Below are 23,599 nucleotides of genomic sequence, written 5' to 3'. Positions count from 1 at the left end.
GCGTGGAATAGCCTCAAATGCAATCATCCTCACAGTCCTAATGTAGGACCACATCCATCACATGTTACCCTTCCTGCTTTCATCATACACAAACATCCTCACTGCTACGTAGAGACTCCTATCAGCACAAAGGATGTCATGTGAATGAATGGAACATTACGATTAGCTCTTATCGAATTTACCCTCCGATTTATTGATGCTGCCGGTGTGGAAGCACCGTCCACCCTTTCTTTCTTTCTGCAGATGAGACTTTCAGTGGGAAAAAAAATATTTTACACAGATCGCCATATTGCACTGACAATTAAACCCTGCAAAGTGACCCTACATATCGTTAAATACGGAAAGAATCTTACTCAATTACGCTCCTCTCCCACTGAGGACTGAAGCTTGAATATTAGAGTGTGAAACTGATCTCCAACCCAGCAATATATCACCACGTACCATGTCGATGTATTAAACATACAGTTCCTATCGTGTGGCATACAAAATCATTCCTTTTACATCATTTGTACAGATACTGCAGAGGCCCATCTTTAGGAGTGTTCGGTGCACTTTGTGTTCAGATGCACTTGTGCTCCACCCAGAATCAACGTCTGATGTTATTTATGCCACAATTCGCACCTGCCCTATTTTACCACTCTGCCCAGCCTACGACATCCGACATTTGTAATGAGAGGTGGCCCCGACATTTGTAATGAGAGGTGGCTGCCCAACTCAATGATGTCTGGATGTGAGTTCATCTTCTTCACCACAGCACCCCTAGTGTAGTTTCCGAAATGCTCGTGCTGAGCCCCTGGGCCATCACAATCTGCCCTCGGTCAAACTGAGATAGAGAGCGCCCCTTCCCCATTCTACACATAGACAGCATGCTCACTGAAACTACATGCACCGTATGTGTGTCTGCTTAGCAATCATTCCTCGCCGGCAGACGCTGCTATAGTGAGGATGGGTTTGTATCAATAGTAGTTTGGTGGTCATAATGTTCTGACTCATTAGTGTAAGTTGAACAGTATAGATATTACGATTATTAGGTGATTAGGTTGAAGGCGAAAATTAAATAATTTTAGGTCTTGTTGCGATAATTGCACTGATTGCAAAATGTAATATTTGATTTGTCCCTGCGTCTTTAGTACTCTGGAGCTCCAAGACCACAGGGTAGTGTAATTAATATTAAATTATTTCATTTTACTTGGCAAAGTCGTGTGGCTGGCCACTACAGCTGACTACTGGTCAGCTCACAAGAAAAGGTATTTGAGCATGGATGTTCACTGGTTTGATCCTGACACAAGAGCCAGAATTTGTGCAGTGTTGGCGCGTATACGATTAAAATTTATCGTTGATAACTAAACAATTATAAAACTAAATCATCAAATGCTTAAATTGCTTTTCGTTTATCTTCAATGTCCTACATAAACTTCCACAGCCAAAAAAATGTTTATGTAAGTAACAGTAATACGTTTGATTCATTTGCTCCTTTCACTACATCTTTAATGTAAAATTAACTATGACAAGTTAACGATTATCTGTAACTTCCGATGAATCTCCTGTAAACTTATTCAGTAACGTTTAATGAAGTTAACTTTTTTAGTTACGGATTAACAATGAGCGAAGTTAAGCTCTTGATTAGCGTTGCCCTGCTATTACATGAAGGAAAGGCTATCATCATCACCATGTTTAACTGTTCCAGCTTCATTTTTCGAAATGCTGCAAGAGGACTCGATATGTTCGCAGTGTTATTCCGATAATCTCGTTGGTATCGATCGAGAGGATCGACACAGGACTCAAGCTGTTCTCCCGCCGAAACGTACGACATTCCCCCCCCCCCCCCCCTCCTTCCGGCCCCTACGTGTGACGTCGACAGGTGCGTCGCAGGGGCCAGCGCCACAATGTCCGCCAGAAATTCAATTAACACCTTTCATAGGCGCGCTGACGCCTTCCATTATGCCCGGCGATACGCATTTCATCACGCACGTTGTGCTCGCCACTGAGTTGTTCACGAGCGCGAATTAACATTTTAATAGTGCCGTAATTGGGACGCCACACCGCGCTTTCGGAACATAGATAAACAAATGTTATCGAAGCTAACGGCAGATAACGCAGCTGGAAATTGCTTCGAGTAACAGCAGCCATAAATAAGGCGTGCTATCTATGCATACACAATACTGTATCTGCGTTCGAATAGGCCGTTTGGGAACACTGGTCCCTTCGAAGTAATTCCGCTAGAGAATACACGACAACAAAATAAACACAGCAACACTGACTCGGTAATTCTGTCACACTCACATATCCCAGAGGTGGAGCTGTCCTGTAAATATAGTGAAAATTTTTCTTTCTCGAGAGGAGACTTTCTAGCTACTTTTGTCGATCAAATAAGGAATGGCTGGATCTTCCAACTTACTGAAATCGTCGAGCTTCGAGGCCACACGGAAACTACTTTTCCGGTTTTGAAAAAATCAGTCTCAACGGACATGTCGTAGGATCCGTTTCTGGTCAGGTTAAATCGTTAGAACTTTAGAAAGCAAAGAAGCTTTGTGTATACATACCAAAATATTAGAATTCTGGTCACTTTTTCGCCATCAGGTTCCTAGGAAAGTATACATTGCCTGACTAAAAAGTGTAGCACCTAGACGAAGAGGTGGAAAAGAAATGAAACTTCATGATATGAAACGATACATGAAGTTATTTCAGTGACTATAAAATGGAGTCGCAAAACGTGCCCATTTTTTAGTGCGACTTTGCACTCTTTTTGGCCTTGATGCACGCACTTATTAGACTATGGAAGTTGTCGTAAAGCCGTTGTATCCTCATTCGAGGCGAGCAAGTAGGAACTGGTCCTTGATATACCAGCACTGTGACGGAGTTGGTGTCCCATCTGACCCCACACATGTTTTATCGGAAACAGATCTGGTGGATCTATCTGGCCACGGCAATACTTCAAAATCACCCAAGCAGTTCATTGAGACGCGTACCACGAATGGACGACAATTTTCCTGTAGAAAAATGGCATCAGAACAAGGTCGCGTGAAAGGTGACACAGGAGGACGATGGAATCTGTGTTCACAAGTATGCCTGCCCTCTCTTTCTCGAGCATGGGGCCGTTGTCAGATACAAATACCGGACATATATATATATATATATATATATATATATATATATATATATATATATATATATATATATATATATATATATTCTGCACGATTTGACTAATCGCTAATATAGAGAGACCCATAATGAGTACCGATCCCAACGCTTTCAGGTGCTGATAACACTGTCTCAGACGGCTACGCAGCATTCCGCGTGCTTCACATTGGTCACTCAACATATGTCGCTGTACACGTCCCATATATAGCCTACCAGCCCTGGTAACAACAGAAAAAACTAATAACACTAACAGACTTTGGTGACCCACCTACCTGTCACAGACAGCTGCTCATTTACATACTCGTCAATGGTGTGCACATATACAAAGTTACATTGACATCCGGACTGTCATCTGAGTGCTTCGTTTCTTTGCCACACAGTCTAATGTATTTTATCAGGATCAAAAAAGAACAAACACAAAAATATACATTCTGCTCCAAGGAAAAGCAGGTATCGCCTAAGTTTACAGGCACTTATGCTGATCATTAGTTTCCCCTGTCCACAATAAAATTTTGAACCTGGCTCGACGCAGCAGCTGTAGAATGAACATCGTTTAATAATAAACAACAATGAAGAAATTGCGTGGCGGTTTTCATTCTCTTCTTTAAGAGTAAAAAACGTAGCAAGAATCGGGATAATGAACAGTGATCTCAATACAAATCTCGTGTCACTAGACAACTCTATGAAATAACAAATGGCTTCATAGTCAAGTATTTTTTAAAGAATCGAAATCACGTCTACAAATAAAATTCCGTCGGAATTTTATAGTTGACAATGCGGCCCCAAACCCAGAAGAATATTATTGACTGTGACAACGGCCGCGGAAGCCTACGTTTACAACACGGTCGAGTGTTCTGAAGTCTAACAGTTCTTAGGCCGAAAAACATCGTGTGTAATGACCTTTCATTCAATTTTATTTTAGAATGGTAGCGAACAGACCTAAACACTTTGACACGGCTTTGTTTAGACTGAGAAATTATTCAGATAGTTAAGAGAGACAAAAATTTAATTCTCGTGGGGGACTGGAATTCTACAGTAGGAAAACGAAGAGAAGGAAAAGTAGTAGGGGGATGTGGACAGGGGGAAAGGAATGAAAGAGGAAGCCGCATGTTGGAACTATGCACAGAGCACAACTTAGCCCTAGATAACATTTGCTTGCATACAATGGTAAGACAGAGATTTAGGAACCAGGTTTTAAATTGTAAAACATTTCCAACGGCAGATGGGGACCCCGATGTCAATTTCTTGGTTATGAACTGTAGACTAAAATTGAAGAAACTGCAAAAAGATAGCAATTTAAGAACATGGGACCTGGATAAACTGAAAGAGACAGTGGTTGTAGAGAGTTTCAGAGAGAGAGCATTAGGGAACGATTGACAACAGCAGGGGAAAGAAATTCAATAGAAGAGGAATGGGTAGCTTTGAGAGATGAAATAGTGTAGGCAGCAGAGGATCAAATAGGTAAAAAGGCGATTGCTATTTTGAATCCTTGGGCAACATAAGACATTGAATTTAATTGATGAAAGAAGAAAATATAAAAACGCAGTAAATGAAGTAGGCGAAATGGAATACAAACATCTCAAAATGAGATTGACAGGAAATGCAAAATTTCTAATTAGGGATGGCTAGAGGACAAACGTAAGGATTTAGAAGCACGTATCACTAGGGGTAAGATAGATACTGCCTACAAGAAAATTAAAGAGACATTTGGAGAAAAGAAAACCACATGCATGGATGCCAAGAGGTCAGATGGAGAACCAGTTCTACGCAAAGAAGGGAAAGCAGAAAGGTGGAAGGAGTATATAGAGGGTCTATACAAGGGCGATGTGCTTGAGAGCACTATTATGGAAATGGGAGAGGACGTAGATGAAGATGAAATGAGACATACGATATTGTTTCAAGAATTTAACAAACCACTGAAAGACCTAAGTCGAAACAAGGCCCCAAGAGTAGACAACATTCCATTAGAGCTGCTGATAGCCTTGGGTGAGTCAGCCATGACAAAACTTTTCCATTTCATGAGCAAGATGTATGAGACAGGCGAAAGTACAAGAAGAATATAATGATTCCAATCCCAAAGAAAGCAGGTTTTAACAGAGGGGAAAATTACCTAACTATCAGTTTAATAAGTCATGGTTGCAAAATACCAACACGAATTCTTTACAGACGAATGGAAAAACTGGTAGAAGCCGGCCACGTGGAAGATGAGTTTGGATTCCGTAGAAATGTGGCAACACGTGAGGCAATATTGACCCTACGACTTATCTTAGGAGATAGGTTAAGGAAAGGCAAACCTACGTTTCTAGAATTTGTACACTTAGAGAAAGCTTTTGACAATGTTGACTAGTATACTCTCTTTCAAATTCTGAAGGTGGCAGGGATAAAGTACAGGGAGCGAAGGGCTGTTTACAATTTGTACAGAAACCAAATGGCAGTTACAAGAGTCGAGGGGCACGAAAGGGAAGCAGTGATTGAGAAGGGAATGAGACACAGTTTTAGCCTATCTCCGATGTTATTCAATCTGTATATTGAGAAAGCAGTAAAGGAAACAAAAGAAAAGTTTGGTGTAGAAATTAACATTCATGGAGAAGAAATAAAACTTTGGATGTTTGCCGACGACACTGTACTTCGGTTGGAGACAGCAACAGACGAGCAGATGAACGGAATGGACAATGTCTTGAGGACATAAGATGAACATCAACAAAAGCAAAACGAAGACAATGGAATGTAGTTGAATTAAATTAAGTGACGCTGAGAGAATTAGATTAGAAAATGAGACACTTGAAGTAGTAGATGTTTTTTGCTATCTGCGAAGCAAAATAACTGATGACGGTCGAAGCAGAGAGGATATAAAATGTAGACTGACTATGGCAAGGAAATCGTTTCTGAAGAAGAGAAATTGGTTAACATCGAGTATAGATTTAAGAGTTAGAAAGTACTTTCTGAAAGTATTTGTATGGAGTGTAGATATGTTGGAAGTGAAAAATGGATCATAAATAGTTTAGACAAGAAGAGACGTGGTACTACAGAAGAATGCTGAAGATTAGATGGGTAGATCACGTGATTAATGAGGAGGTGATGAATAGAATTGGGGATAAGAGGAATTTGGGCACAACTTGACTAGAAGAAGGGATCGGTTGGTAGGACACGATCTGAGGCATCATGGGATCACCAATTTAATACTGGAGGGAACCATGGAGGGTAAAAATCGTAGTGGGGGACCACGATATGATTACACTAAGTAGATTCAGAAGGATGTAGGTTGCAGTAGTTACTCGGAGGTGAAGAAGCTTGCACAGGATAGAGTATCATGGAGAACTGCATCAAACCAGTCTCTGGACTGAAGACCACAACAACAACATTGTTCAACGGTCTTGAGCAATTCTTTCAATTGGGTGCCAGTTCGGCGACTTATGCGTGCCAATGGCAACCTGTGTTCCCAGCCGGTCACCCGTCAAAGTGCTAACCCAGCCCGACGTTGCATATCTTAGCTGATAGTGCGAGGACTGGTGTATCCAACATCACTCGCGAAACTTCACGTCTGACCTCCAAAATTTCGCCATCACAGTGACGGTGGCGGCGAATTAGTATTTCTCTCCTTCGTAATTCGTAGGCTAACAGGGTAATAGGTTTGGGGAAACTCGGGCATTCGTGCGCAGCGACACGTTATTTTTATGCGGCTATTTCTTCAAATAAACCCATTTGATATGTATGTTTAAAAAGAATATCAGGAGTCCAGACTTGTTATTATAGTTTCTCAAAATAAATAAATATATAACAATACTATTCCAGTCTGGAGCAAAAGGTAGAAAGGAAACAAGAAAGAAAGAAAAAAAAACAGAAGATATGCCGAATGCATTAGTATTCACGAAATATCTCGCTTTCAGCGATAACCTTTGAAATGAATGGCAAAATAGCGATCGAAGATAGTAACATACAGACAGAAATTAAGGTTAAATGATATGCATTATATAATCAGAGTTTTCTTTGATCACTGGTATTACTCTAACGAGTTTATCGGAATAGAAAAAAAGTACACATTAAAAAAAGAAAAACATAGAGAAGTCTTAAATTGATTTACGATCAAAAAATTCTTGACGTTATTAACAGTACATTGCCGACTGGTCGAAGCTGAGTTTTTGTTTACAAGAGATGTTAAGCTTGGACCAAAAGACAGGGAACCAATCGCAATTTTCTAAATGTTATTAAAAAGAGGAGATAGTAAGCAAATTTTCACGTGAATCTGCTTGCTTCTGAAAACCAAAATCTGGACTTTTCGCCCGTGATAACTGATGGTTGGTAGAGACTTGGCAGCGTTACGTATTTGTTTCAGAAGGGTTACAACCAGCGACACAACATTTTCTAGCCCGAATTTTGCAGGAAGCCTAGCAATACGGTACATATTCAACGTTATAGAATGTGAGGTTTGTTATACACTCACAGCACAACCGAGTATTTATATTTTAAAAATATAAGTTATAGAATTAAACTAGCAGTGACAAGCTTAGCTTTTCACAGCATTGAAATTTGAGCAGTATTGGTACAGCACTTCAGACTAGGCAAAAATGATTGAAAGATTTTCCTCCTAGGTTTATTATTTTACAACGAAACTTGTTGTTTACTCTGGAAAAACGTAACACCATAAAAAAGTTATAGAACCTTGGTATTCTGAAAGTACGTCTTTGTCAGACAGTGTCTTGCCATTACTTTGTTGATAAGTAAAGTTAATGTCCTGCATCGGTGAAGAGGGTCGGTAACTTTACTCAGCCACATGGTTAGGACAGACCAGGTTAAAAACTTTGAAGTGCATATCGCTGATCGTAGTAATTGGCCACTGACAGTTTCATTCTGTATCTTACGGTGTCTGCTGGGTTTCTCATAAGCCGTTCCACATTTGCCAAACGGTTTGCAGGCTAAATGTTAGCAGTAAGCAAAGTTTGATTACGGATGATATTTTTGACCGTTAAGCCATGTAGTTTATTTCAAAATGTAACTGGAATTCTTGGTACCCTATATGTAACAACATCAGAAAAAATGAACCTCCATCAAGCTCATCCACTGAGGCGATCAGAGTCATGCGATGACGATATGCACCTATACAGATGACAGTAGTATCGCGAATATACAGATGGCAGTAGTATCGCGAACGAAAGGTTTAAAAGAACAGTGCGTTGACGGAGCTGTCCTTTGTACTCAGGTGATTCATTTGAAAATGTTTCCGATGAGGTTAAGGCCGCACGAAGGGAATTAACAGACACTGATCGCGGAGTGATAGTTGGAACTAGACGCATGGAACATCCTACTTCGGAAATCGTTAGTGAATGCAATATTCCGAGATCCACAGTGTCAAGAGTATGCCGAGAATACCAAATTTCAGGTATTACCTCTCACCACGGACAACGCAGCCGCCGATGTCCTTCACTAAACGACCGAGAGCAGCGTCGTTTGCACAGAGTCGACTGGGTCAACAGACATGCAACACTGCGTGAAATAACCATTAAAATAAATGTGGGAAGTACAAGGAACGTATCCGTTAGGACAGTGCGGCGAATTTGGCGTTAATGGTCTGCGGCAGCAGACGACTGACACGAGCACCTTTGCTAACAGCACGACATCGTCTGCAGCGCCTCTCCTGGGCTCGTGACCATATCGGTTGGATCGTAAGCGACTGAATAACCGCAGTCTGGTTATATGAGTCCTGATTTCAGTTGGTAAGAACTGATGATAGGATCCGAGTGTGGCTCAGACCCCACTAAGCCATGGACGTAAGTTATCAGAAGGCACTACGAAAGCTGGACGTGGCTCCATCATTGTGTGGGCTGTGTTTACATGGAATTGACTGTGTCTTCTGCTCCAGCTGAACCGATCATTGACTACTTTGAGACCATTTGCTGCCATTCATGGGCTTCATCTACACCTACATCTACATCCATACTCCGCAAGCCACCTGACGGTGTGTGGCGGAGGGTACCTTGAGTACCTCTATCGGTTCTCCCTTCTATTCCAGTCTCGTATTGTTCGTGGAAAGAAGGATTGTCGGTATGCTTCTGTGTGGGCTCTAATCTCTCTGACTTTTTCCTCATGGTCTCTTCGCGAGATATACGTACGAGGGAGCAATATACTGCTTGACTCTTCGGTGAAGGTATGTTCTCGAAACATTAACAAAAGCCCGTACCGAGCTACTGAGCGTCTCTCCTGCAGAGTCCTCCACTGGAGTTTATCTATCATCTCCGTAACTCTCTCGCGATTACTAAATGATCCTGTAACGAAGCGCGCTGCTCTCCGTTGGATCCTCTCTTCTATCAACCCTATCTGGTACGGATCCCACATTGCTGAGCAGTATTCAAGCAGTGGGCGAACAAGCGTACTGTAACCTACTTCCTTTGTTTTCGGATTGCATTTCCTTAGGATTCTTCTAATGAATGGCATCTGCTTTACCGGCGATCAACTTTATATGATCATTCCATTTTAAATCACTCCTAATGCGTACTCCCAGATAATTTATGGAATTAACTGCTTCCAGTTGTTGACCTGCTATTTTGTAGCTAAATGATAAGGGATCTTTCTTTCTATGTATTCACAGCACATTACACTTGTCTACATTGAGATTCTATTGCCATTCCCTGCACCATGCGTCAATTCGCTGCAGACCCTCCTGCATTTCAGTACAATTTTCCATTGATACAACCTCTCGATACACCACAGCATCGTCTGCAAAAAGCCTCAGTGAACTTCCGATGTCATCCACACATCCACAAGGTCGTTTATGTATATTGTGAATAGCAACGGTCCTATGACACTCCCCTGCGGCACACCTGAAATCACTCTTACTTCGGAAGACTTCTCTCCACTGAGAACGACATGCTGCGTTCTGTTATCTAGGAACTCTTCAATCCAATCACACAATTGGTCTGATAGTCCATATGCTCTTACTTTGCTCATTAAACGATTGTGGGGAACTTTATCGAACGCCTTGCGGAAGTCAAGAAACACGGCATCTACCTGGGAACCCGTGTCTATGGCCCTCTGAGTCTCGTGGACGAATAGCGCAAGCTGGGTTTCACACGACCGTCTTTTTCGAAACCCATGCTGATTCCTACAGAGTAGATTTCCAGTCTCCAGAAAAGTCATTATACTCGAACATAATACGTGTTCCAAAATTCTACAACTGATCGACGTTAGAGATATGGGTCTATAGTTCTGCACATCTGTTCGACGTCCCTTCTTGAAAACGGGGATGACCTGTGCCCTTTTCCAATCCTTTGGAACGCTACGCTCTTCTAGAGACCTACGGTACACCGCTGCAAGAAGGGGGGCAAGTTCCTTCGCGTACTCGGTGTAAAATCAAACTGATATCCCATCAGGTCCAGCGGCCTTTCCTCTTTTGAGCGATTTTAATTGTTTCTCTCTCCCTCTGTCGTCTATTTCGATATCTACCATTTTGTCATCTGTGCGACAATCTAGAGAAGGAACTACAGTGCAGTCTTCCTCTGTGAAACAGCTTTGGAAAAAGACATTTAGTATTTCGTCCTTTAGTCTGTCATCCTCTGTTTCAGTACCATTTTGGTCGCAGAGTGTCTGGACATTTTGTTTTGATCCAAATCAGACAATTTTTATGGATGATAATGCGCCATGTCTCTGGGTGACAATTGTTCGCGATTGATTTGGAGAACATTCTGGACAATTCTAACGAATGTTGTGGCCACCGAGATCGCCCGATATTAATCCCATTCATCATGTTCAAAATGTTCAAATGTGTGTGAATTCCTAAGGGACCAAACTGCTTTGGTCATTGGTCCCTAGACTTACTCACCACTTAAACTAACTTATGCCAAGAACAACACACGTACCCATGCCCGAGGGAGGACTCGAACCTCCGGCGGGAGGGGCCGCGCAATCCGTGACATGACGCCTCAAACCACGCGGCCATTCCGCACGGTCCATCGATCATATATAGGACATAAATGAGTGATCAGATCGTGCACAAAGTCCTGCTCCGGCAACACTTTCGCAATTATGGACGCCTATAGAGACATTATGGCCCAGTATTTCTGTTGGGGATTTCCAGCGAATTGTTGAGTCCACGCCACGTCGACTTGTTGCAGTACGCCACGCCACAGACGCGAAGGTGTCCTAGGACTATTGTCAGCTCAATGTATTTTAACCACTCTTCACTATACGGAAAGTCATACATAAAAATACCAAATTTGCACATAGAACGCGGAATATAAGTTGAGTTGTTTGGAAGAAAGATTCTATCAGGTAGGAAAATCCCGTCGAATTTGTACATGGCGAGCAAAATAGAGCCGACCTGGTAAATGAAATACTGTTACGAAATTGACCCTTGTTATTGAACATGAGAACTTACTAACCAGTTGCAGCCGCATGCCTGCGTATGCGCATCTACCGCATACTCTGCCCCGAGTCACTACATTTGAGTGGGAGGAACAGATGTGTTTAGCGTGCAGCTGAGTGAAACACAATGGTGACCATTATAAAACAGAGCGTGTTCATTGTCGAGTGTTATGCAGAGCACAGTGAGAAACCTGTACGAAACTGTTGGTGCAAGAGCTTATGACTGAAAGTGGAAGTAAGATCACCAGGAAACTCTGCAGTGCAAAACTTAGTGACAAAATGGCGCGAAACGGTCTCTGTGGCTAATATAATCCGTAACTATACGAAAACAGTTCGAACACTAGAGAATATCTCTCGAGTAAAGGAAAACCTGGAACGAAATGATAAGAAATCTCAACGCGTTAATTTGTGCAAGTCTTGTATGCTTTCCCAATTCGAATCACTACCAGGGCGGATCCCTGGGAATCTCTTATTTTGTAGTTTCAACTGCCAACAGTGTAGTTTATTTAGTTTCTTACAAGCAATACATCTCCCACCGTTTCGTGCATTTCCTTCCTGTTAATCTCAGGGTCCAACTTCCTGAGTCATGCAGATCATAGCTTCAAATTGGACACAACACAAACTGTTTCTGCATCGCCAAATCAGGCCCAATGGTTACTAGTTGCAACTTCTTTGTGTATATAACCTTGCTTTGGCAATCTTTGGTGAACCAGTCATATTTTTTCAAACGTAGAACGACGCATTCCACGAAATTTTGTAAAGCAAAATGAGCAATCTTTTTAGGAAATTTATTGTAAAACAGGATTTTTATTTTGTTGCTGACAACAGCTGTAAGTGTCAGTTTAATGCCAACACATAAGTCTTCCACTATAAGGAACACCTCTGGCTGTATAAAAGTCTTTGGTAAGCGTGGTGGCGCAATATCTATGTACTGTGTTATAATTTAACGCAAACAAATAGTGCGAATTTTGTGCTGCGTGTTTGTGAACTTCCGTGTAATGAAGAAGGTACAATACCAGTAAGTACAAACAGAAAAATTCTATTTTATAACATCAGCATCTAAACTCCACGACTTATATTTGCTGTTTTTTCGATTTGAGTAGTACCACAGAAAGACGAATGCACTCAAAGAGAGGCAGAACAACACAAATGCAGATATGATGTCCATTAGTTACATAACCTCACGGATGGTGCTACGCATGGAAAAATATAACTGATACAGATATTATTGAAGTCGTTATTGATACAGTTACATGCTTTCGAAAAATATCGTTTATGATGGATGAAATTAATCTTTTGTTTACTGTCCGCTATTCACCTGCTGTGAATAAGTCTTGTAACAAAACGAATTTGTGTGACCCACATAAAAATTTATGGTGTTGCAACAATAACCACTCTGTGCGACCCTCAATTCAATGCTAACATGGAAAAAAGTATTGCGTTGTTTTCAGTGACGTAGTGTAGAATATGCGTGTTGCTATGATGCTGCAAATGATGATAGAAAATCAATTGTTCAAGTAGATATTTCAGAACGAAACCTTAAAATACGTGGAACTTACACGTGAACGGCTTTATCTGCTGTCGATCAAATATTCGAAACAATTTTGTCACATTAGCGAGCATGTGCAGTCACTCACAACCAAAGCAGGCAAATACATTAACAGTTACCACACCTCGGTGTCGTGTAAAAACTGTTTACCAACGCTCAAAGTTCGTCAACATATAAAATTGAGCTGCTGTGACACATAAAAGTATACACAGGCAAAGAAAGACGTATATACGCCAGTAACACACGCTCAGCATTTGGTTATCGCTGTTCTCATTTCTGGTAGTACTCAATACGTCCTTCTCTCTTTGAATTACTTGCAGTTCGTATTCTGTGCTCATTGGACTATTCATTCCATTCAACAGGTCCTCTAAGTTTCGCTCATTTTAAAAGGAAGTGTAATTTTAGAGTTTAACGTCCTGCCCACACCGCGACCAATAGAGATAGAACACAAGCTAGGGGAGCATTATACAGTGAATGAACATCATTTTCTTCCAATATGACGGACGCTGAGGAACTATGGGCAAAGTTTAAACTGATTGTAAATCGCGCTCTGGAGACTTGTGGGCCGAATAAATGGAATAAGTGCGGAAAGTACCCTCCGTGGTTTAATAATTAAATTCGAAAAACGCTAAGGAAACAGATTGTTGCACTCTTGGTTCAAAAAAGAACGCGCGTACAGTGGGGCTATTCTCCTCATGGAGCTAATCCGCCTGAAATAAGAAATGTTGCAACAGTGCGCTAGTTCCCCACAGAATAAAGGTCGTTTTATCTTCAGTGTGTGTCAGTATCTCTGCGTCGCCGCATTTGGTTACAGTAAAGCTGCTTTCTGTTACATTATTGATGGCACAGAAGAATAAACTACATTATCGATAGTACAGAAGAACAAACTCTAGAGGCAAGCGCATTGTGATGGATTATTGCCGTAGTTGAAGAATGCAACACAACAAATTAGCGTGTACCATGCACAATAACACGAAATTTTAAACTCTTGTTATTAAATGTATAAGAACAGGGGTTATGCAGTTTGTATATCAACAAATATTACTGGCCTTTTCCCACAAAGGTCTAATTTACTGCATCTTTCGAAATGTCTGCACATCGGGCTATTTCTCCCCAAACACTGGATGCTATTTCCACTCAATCAAATTATTAGTTTAACATATTTTACAGTGAAATTCTAGCGAACACGTTTTCTTGGTTCCTTTTTAAGTGGTCAGTGCATAAAAAAGGAAAAAGCCAAGTGCTTCGTGGTCTGAGGAAGATACGAAACAAGCAGCTCCTCTGGGCACAGTGCCAGCAATGTGCTACTTCACACAGTGTGTGTGGGCGCAAAAAGATAAATACCCCCACCATTTTTATATATTGTGATTTGTGCCTTCTTCAGATGTTTCTGTAATACTGTGTTCGCGTAAAGGTATTCCGATCTTTTATATTCTGTGATATATTCACAATTAACATAACTTAACTGTATAAGGCTGACAGATTTTTTTAAAAAAGTTTTGTGCCATGTTATAGAGGGCTTACAGTTGAAATGAGAGAAATAGCGCCGATGTACCCTAAGTGGACTAAGTACGGAAAGAATCCTCCATTGTTTAATGATAAAATTTGGAAATTGCTGTGTAAACAGATTGTAGCACAGTCTGTTCAAAAAAGAATGCGCAAATGTTGACAGGCAAAAGTTAGCAGAAATTCGTGCGTCCGTAAGATCAGTGCGCAAGCATACAACTTCCATCATACTTTACCGAAACATCTTGCCGCGAACCCTAGAAAATTTTGGTCGTACGTGAAATGCCTAAGCGGGTCGAAGGCTTCTATCCAGTCACTCGTCGACCAGATTGAGGTGGCAAATGTAAACAGCAAAAGCAAAGCTGAAGTTTTAAGTTTTTCTTTTAAGAAATAGTTCAGAAAGGCATCCGTGGTGTAGAGAAGCAACTGAAAGAGTTGAAAACAAACATGTCACCAGGTACAGATGGAGTCCTAATTCGGTATTCCAGAGCGTTCTCTGCGCCGTTGTCCCCTTAATATAGCTTGTATTTATTACGAATCTGTCGCCCAGCGAAAAGGCCCAAGCGACCTGCAAATAATGAAGGTGTCTTCTGTATATAAGAAATGTGAAAAAACCGACAAGCGTAATTACAGATCCATATCCGTCACATCGGTTGATCAGAATACATGAACACATTCTGAGTTCGAATATAGTAAACTTCCTTCAGATGGTAAAGCATCTGTCCACAAATTAGCACGGACTTAGAACGTACCGCTGTGTGAAACTGAGTTTGCCCTTTCCTCATATGATATCCTGCAAACCATAGATTGAGGGCAACAGCCAGACGCCATATTCCTAGATTTCCAGAAGCACTGTAGACTTTTGACGAAGGTCGGAGCATACGGTTTAGGTTCACTGACATGTTACCGTCGATGGCGTGCGTTCATCAGAGACAAGACTATGTGGCAGCACTACTCATAATCTCTACGTAGATAAATCTTTTGCCGGCCAGCATGAGCAACAATTTACGGCTGTTTACCGATGATGCTGTGGTATATGGGAAGGATTTGTCGTTGAGTGACCCTAGAAGTGTATAAGATACAAAGTTTCTAGCTCTAAATATTGAAAACTGTAACCTAATGCAGATGAATGGGAAAAAAATTCGTAATGTTCTAATACTCGAACAGCATTACTAGTGTGCTGTTTGACACATTCACTTGACTGAATATCTAGGCGTAACACTGAGGATTGTGGTTGAGAAGGCGAATGGTCGACTTCGTTTTATTGCAAGAATTTTGGTAAAGTGTGGTTCATCTGTAAAGGAAACCGCATAAAGATCACTAGTGTGGCTCATACTTTAGTACTGTTTCAGTATTTGAGATCCTCATCAGGTCGAATTAAAGGAAGACATCGAAGCAATTCAAAGGTAGGGCTGCTAGATTTGCTATCGGTAGGTTAGATCAACACGCAAGTATTACGGATATGTTTTGGGAACTCAAATTGGAATCCATGCACGGAAGACGACATTCATTTCGAGGACAGCTACTGAGAAAATTTAGAGACCCAGATTCCGAAGCTGACTGCGGAATGATTCTACTTCCGCCAACGTACACTTCCCACAAGGGCTACGAAGATGAGATGTGAGAAATCAGGGCTCGTACAGAGGCTATTGAACAACCGTTTTCCCCTCTATTTGCGAGTGAAACACCAAAGCAAGCGACTAGTAGTAGTACGTGCTACCCTGCGCCATGCACTGTACGATGTCTTGCGAAGAATGTATACAAATGTGGATGTAGATTACGAAAGAATGGAGAATGAAATCGGCCGTCCCCGATTCGAAGGCACCATCCGGGCAATTTCGTGGAGCGATTTAGCGAAATCGCGGAAAACCTAAATGTGGATGGCCGGACGGTTCAAAAAATGGCTCTAAGCACTTTGGGACTTAACATCTGAGGTCATCAGTCCCCTAGACTTAGAACTCCTTCAACCTAACTAACCGAAGAACATCACACACATCCACGCCCGAGGCAGGATTCGAACCTGCGACCGTAGCAGCCGCGTGGTTCCGGACTGAAGCGCTTAGAACCGCTGGGCTACAACGGGCGGACGGTGATTTGAACCGTTCTCATTTTCAAAGATGATAGCAATGCCATCAGTGAATGTCATTAATATACTTTCACCCTGAATTCTTATTCAGTTGGGATCACTAGCGGTAAAAATCAGCGGATTTTATTTTAAAACAAATTTTTCCCGAAGGCTGTACTATCGACCAAGCTGCATGTTGAATCAAATCACTAAAGAATTTCTACCGCTTTACAAAAATGTTTCAAATGGTTCTGAGCACTATGCGACTTAACTTCTGAGGTCATCAGTCGCCTAGAACTTAGAACTGATTAAACCTAACTAACCTAAGGACATCACACACATCCATGCCCGAGGCAGGATTCGAACCTGCGACCGTAGCGGTCGCTCGGTTCCAGACTGCAGCGCCTAGAACCGCACGGCCGCTCCGGCCGGCTATCGCTTTACAGTAACAAGCAGTAATATCTTTTTATATGTGCGCTTTTCCAACATTCCTTAGCTCATAAGCTGTTAGATTGTCATAAATCCGTCAGTTTTCTTTTTTTCTACCCTTACTCCACTTCTCCCGTAGATCGTAAACTAGAAAATTCTTTCCATCATGCATAAAATCATGTTTCTCGTAATGACTACATAGGATAACTTTTTCTTACCCTAACTAATCCCTCGTTTCAGCGACCACATTAAATCTCAGGTGTAGAAACAACACCGGATGTGCAGCGACACTGATGTCAGATAGATTGCAGCTACAGTTATCACAGACTGGGATCGTAATTGGACAGGTCCCAGTTATGATTCATTCGCAGTTCTGTAAGCAGGTAATATGTATCCACAGAGCGAGCAAGATCGTGAATAGATACGCTTCATCAGCCGAACTAACGACGGAGAGGCAGTAGAAAAACTGCTGTGACGACGCGCGAACACGTCGACAGAAAAAAAGTTGCATGGTGCTGATAATAATAGCGACGACGATCTCCGTAATGATGATACTCACACCAAAATATGAGGGTTATAAATATGAATGGAAATTTTATTCCTAACGTTCCTTGCGAAAATAAAACGTTTCTGTGCGCAAGTTTGTTCCTGCTAATTGTAGAGATCCTCCTTGCGGTTCATTACTGTGTGCGAGATTGTTTTAATGGTACTCCGGACACAGTATGTTGAAGTGCCTTCGGACTGCAGTCAGAAACACGATAACCACGCTGAGCAAAGGCATTAGTATTCAGAGTCCTCATTTAGTATTGTTAGTAAGACAATTATAATCATGAGTTTGTGCAGTCGTGACTGCACGGTATTGATTAATTAAAAATTATTATGTAAGTAATTAATTAAAAATGTCGATTATTACCAAACTGTCAATACTATCAAGCTTGTGGCGGTTCTGGTGAGACTTCGTTTTATTTAATTACAATTATTTAAATTTAGTGACCTAGCAGAGACGCTATTGGGATGTTCTGTATTGTTACGGACATGACATCCGAATCGTTCCCGGACTTGATAAGGATAAATAGATGTATGGTGACGAGGTCACGATGGATGGCGAAGAACGCAAACCGAGGTTCCAATCGCGAGGTCGTCTGAAGAAGAAAGCACAACTCAAGAAAATTAATTTTATATGTACTTATACATATATAATGTATTCTGAATGCAAAAATTTGCGAGTGTGTGTGTGTGCGTTAGTATACTTCAAATTTGGTACACATATTAAACACGATCTGCAAAGAAATACTGTTGGGGTGAGAACCACCAGCCTTTTAGTGGGGTGGAGGTGACAACCTAAAGAGAGAAGGCGGAGGAGGAGCTATACGGACAGAAAGGAGTAAGCAGCAGATGGACACGGGAGGCGAGGAGGAAATTGACAGAGAAATTGGGTAGGAAGATATCGATGGGGAGATGAGGATGGGAGAGGCGGGGGGGGGGGGGGGGGGGGAGAAAATGGACAGAGAAAGGAAGAGGAGTAAATCGACAGAGAGAGGGGAAAGGAGGAGATGAACAGAGAAAGGAAAGAGGAAGAGATGGAAAGAGAGAGGAGGGAAGAAGTGATAAACAGCAAGAGGGGGAGGAGATGGACATAGAGAGGCGTAGGAGCAATAAATATCTGGAATTTTTTTATAAATAACTGTTTAACCGTAGGCATCTAGTTACGGTATGTATGTAAGAAGTGTCATTTAAGTTGACACATGAAAACATCTGAGAACTTTGCATCAACAATGAAACAGTAAAGCCTAAATTGACGTGAATGCTGAGGGCTACATGATGGCAGTACCCACTTGCTAGTAGATGCCGCTTTTATCAGTGGAATAGGGAGCTCACAAACATGGTTTGTACGGATGTCTATGTCGTGATTACCACCTGGTGAATGGTGCACATTTTCTACATAGTGCTTAAGTAAGTTTTATCGAAGTGCACATTGTGTTCATTGAATGATTGTTGCACTTTCCTTTAATGAGTCGCTATTGACAACGACAAACCCCTTGATAAAGTGTACAGTGTCTTAGGGCTATAACAGCAGATTGTGATCATGGGTGCCTCAATATGTACCCACTTCTGTGTGTTACTTGTTTTCTTTGTGTCTGTTGTTTTCCGCACTATCGTAATGCTCCACTAAAAGGTTCAAATGGCTCTGAGCACTACGGGACTTAACATCTGTGGTCATCAGTCCCCTAGAACTTAGAACTACTTAAACCTAAATAACCTAAGGACATCACTCACATCCATGCCCGAGGCAGGATTCGAACCTGCGACCGTAGCGGTCACGCGGTTCCAGACTGAAGCGCCTAGAAGCACTAAAAGGAACATTCGCCAAATGTCAAGAAACGATGTTGATGAAACTTGGAAGGTGTATAGAGGACCAAAATAGTGCAATACGCCTTTTTGTTTGTGCCCAATTTCGCTTTTAATGGGTAAAACATAAACCGAAAGATAATTTTGCATTTTAGGTTTAGACGGAATATCTTCGAAACAATGATACATAAAAAATATTTTCATATAAAAACTTTTGTTACAACAAAATTAAAGCTGCTTTTAAACCACATACATCCCTGTGTAACCGGGCTTGTTTCTGAAATATCCGTCTGGGAAATTATGCTGTGAACAATGTGCTGTCGGAGTATTTTCAACATACGTAACTAAAGTACTTAAACACTCACTAATATTCTAATTACTTACTTCTCTTACATTCGTTTTATGTTGTAAATTGTTATTTTACGTTTTATGTTCATGTTTTTGTTTTGTTTTTTAGGGTACCCTTTCATACCATTTTGTTAATTTAAAATAATAAGTAACTCATAATTACGATAGAGAATAATTACAGTAACGATTCTCTTTAAGGAAAATCTTCAAACATAAGATTTTTCTACATCTTGTGAACAAAATGAACGAAATTTCTTCACGTAATATACTCGAAGACAATATAAAACAATATTCTGCAAATTTCAGATCATCAGGGGTGATCCTCTAAAATATCCCGATTCGTGTCGGGCGTATTTCAGTACATTGGTAAGCCTTGGTTAAGAGAGTTGATCATGTACTAGTGACTGCAGCTTGATTATATTGTTTTTCAGGTGGAGACCGACATCATAATCATTTGGTACAACCATCGAAAGCTGTACACGTTCCACGACTGTACCTGTGCCATGGAGCCGTTTGGAAACATCAGATGAACAAGTCCCTAAAAAAAAAAAAAAAAAAAAAAAAAAGTATTACACTATTGTGCCCCCTCTGCACACCTGCCAAGTTTCGCCAAGATCACTACGTCTGTCAGTATAGATTTCACCTGGAGGTACTAACCAACCTGAAAACATACATCTGATGGCTATAGTTCTTAGACTGCAGATGAATTAAATACTGATGTGATGTTGTTCAGTAAACTGTCCTCAGTCACCGAAAAAAATATCTGTACTTATAACCATATACCCTCTATTTACGGGGATGGCAGGGCTAGAATTCCGAGGCACATGAAGGACGGCCTTCACGAAGTTCGGGAACTGACACTGCAGATCAGTCTGACCGCTCCTTTCTGACATGAAAATGTTTTGGTGAGTGCACAAAGTTGTCCTAGAATGTGACATCAGGGCAAAAACGTATTCACGCTTCAGCGTCAGAGGCAATGGATATCATTATTGCACTGAAATCAGCAGCATTCAGTGAACATGATACTTTCAACAAAGCCTCTCATTTACAGTCACTCGTAAGAAATTAAGACTACAGTCTTCACTGACTAACTATTGTCTTCTTCCAGGTTTCTACATTATAAATTAAATTACAATAAATAGGAAAGTAAATGATAACACTGATAAAGTTTAAAAGATCTGTATATTTGCTAGAAATAACTAACGCAATGCCTGTCCATCACAATATTTGCTGTCCATCACTTCCTCCTAAGTGGACGGATAAATCTGAACAGAGTTTACAATTCTATATAGTGCAGTTATTAGAAAGGGTTTATTGCTATTCGACCAAAAGAATTCTGTTTCTTCCATTAGCATTGCGTAAATTGCTTTGAAGGCGACGAATCTGTCAATATTTTCTAAAAATAATATTACTGTCCATCCACCATTCGTCTGCATAAAAAATTTCTGCCTTTCTCTCTTAACTAGCTTACAGTTATCGTACCTACGCCGAAGATCAGTACACTAGATCTACGTACGAGAATTTTTAATTTACTTCGTTCCTCATAGAAACTTATGGAAAACATTGTTCTGTCGTGGAAACTGAATCTTCTGGTATACGGTAAGAAACAGGTAACTCGATGTTTAGTACAAAGTTTTGGATGCTAGATGACGTCTTCCATGGGTTTTCAGATGACCGCTTTGTTGAAACTCTCTGCTAAAAAAAAGAATATCCCATTAAAATTATTACCTACTTTTTCAGCGATTCCAGTAAGCCATTTGGTTTGTTTTAGAATTCATGGAATTTTCCGGTATAATGCTTTCTTTCGTATAGGCTGCAGCCCGTTGGTTAGGAGTCACCATATTATTTAACAGTTCTTTTTGTGCTGCACATTGTGCACCAAGCGTTAGAGATACTACTCGTAGAAATGAATGATGGCTGTTTACTGAGCAGACACCTTCTCTTTGCGTCGTGTTAATGTTCTTGTGTTAATGTTGCCTGTCTGAATAATATGCACACTAATTACGTAACCAAATAATTCACTAAATAAATAACTGAATACTTCGATAGACCAAACCGGTCGATAATAAATAACACATATATTCTGTTATCGAACTCTTTTTCTACGACGGTAGAAGCATGTTGGCTCATAATATGTAAACCACTTTTGCGATATGACATCAATCATTTTTGTATTATAACATTATATCAAGGTAACGACTCAGATATAGTATTTTCATTACAGCATGTGTTTGTCTACGGAGCATTAATGAATTTGGCTTTACCGAAATAAAAAGCGAAGTTGTTCGTCATTATGACACACCTACATCTAAGTGAGGGTTGTGGCGATAACGGAACAGAAGTGTTATCCAAAACAGCACTTCTCGAATCTCAACTGGGTTAGAGGCTACCGTGTTCCATTACTCTGACAACACTCCGATCCGTCATCTCTAAACTTCCACGCCCGGAAATTTTTGGTTAACTAGTATCAGGAATTTCTTCTATTTGGTTGAACGTTACATTCACTCATGCAAGTAATTACCCAAAAACTGTAACAACATGAATGATCACCCATTAGCACTAGTCAAACACATTACCACTGACAAAATATTTTCCTAAACAAACTGAACAACCTGTGCCGTTTTTCTGCTTATTAATGCAATGGCGGTTAATGTCTAGCGTGCAAAATTCATCGGCAGAGCACAATAATTCGCATGAGATCAAATGCAAAACAATAAAACATGCAAATGCAGATGAACAATTAAAGAATATAGAAACTAAGAAAAATCGGCAGTTAAGAGCAATTGAAAGGAAACCAAAACCGTTTGACTCTTATCTTTAATATTAGTAACTGTCGTTTGCAAAGCTGTTATGGTTAGGAAAAGAAATAATTAAATGAGTGAAACCAAGTTCTAAGTAATGTTCTGAATGTTATTGAAAACAAAGCTGAAGAGTATTTCAATATTGGACGCCAGTTTAGAATTACGTGAAATGAATGACCAAGTTATTGTTGTTCCTACACAAAGAGATGTTGCATAACTGATTAGAACGATGTAGTTCGTGGTATCTCTTAGCCAGTGTTCCTTCAAAACAGTTTCCACTTAGCTGATGCTGCCGCCGAGTCGTCGACATCCGCAGCGACGAAAATAAAACACCCTTCTTTCCATTAAGCATGACGTACTGTGACGTAATAATGTTAGTTACACACTTTAGGCACAGTTTTCAGATTTATTATTTACGATCGCACACTGTGGAAGTAAATCAAGTCCATTGTACTGTGAATCATTAGTCCGCGCTTTAGAGCGAACGATGAGTGCCATGCGCAGTTGTCTACATAAATCACTTCAATCACGCGGTGATCAGCACACCGTACAGTCACAGTCGAATTTCTTCGTATCAGTATACGATATGAAAATGCGTTGCGTATTTTCTGTTTCATTCCGCAGTCCATGGTATGCAGTAAACAGTTTGTGCTGTCTACAAATGAAAACATTATTTTTACAGCGTGCATGTAGCTCACAGGTCTGCATATCAAAGTTCTGTTTTTAATGAGTTCAGGCACAGTTCCGGCAAATGAGCAACGCGACACGTAAAGTCACTAGTTTTTTAATCGCTATGCACACAGAGAACATAGATGTAGTACTATCCAGATATTTGTCAACGGTCACGAACACGATGTGTAGCCGTACATACGCGGCTCGACGATCACCACCGTTCTACTTCTCGCTCACAACTCTTTGTTGACGCCTTCTCTGTCGACCTCTACATATGATTCTACATCGTTCAAATATCTCACTTGACACACCACTTTCAAAAATTCTGTTTACATCGATTAACTGTTTTATACAAAATCAAAATTTCGTGTTGCTCTGTCC

Source organism: Schistocerca piceifrons, chromosome 1, assembly GCF_021461385.2.
Source record: "Schistocerca piceifrons isolate TAMUIC-IGC-003096 chromosome 1, iqSchPice1.1, whole genome shotgun sequence".
In the NCBI taxonomy this organism is placed as follows: domain Eukaryota; kingdom Metazoa; phylum Arthropoda; class Insecta; order Orthoptera; family Acrididae; genus Schistocerca; species Schistocerca piceifrons.
The sequence above is the reverse complement of the archived record's forward strand: the minus strand, read 5'-3'. Positions refer to the sequence as shown.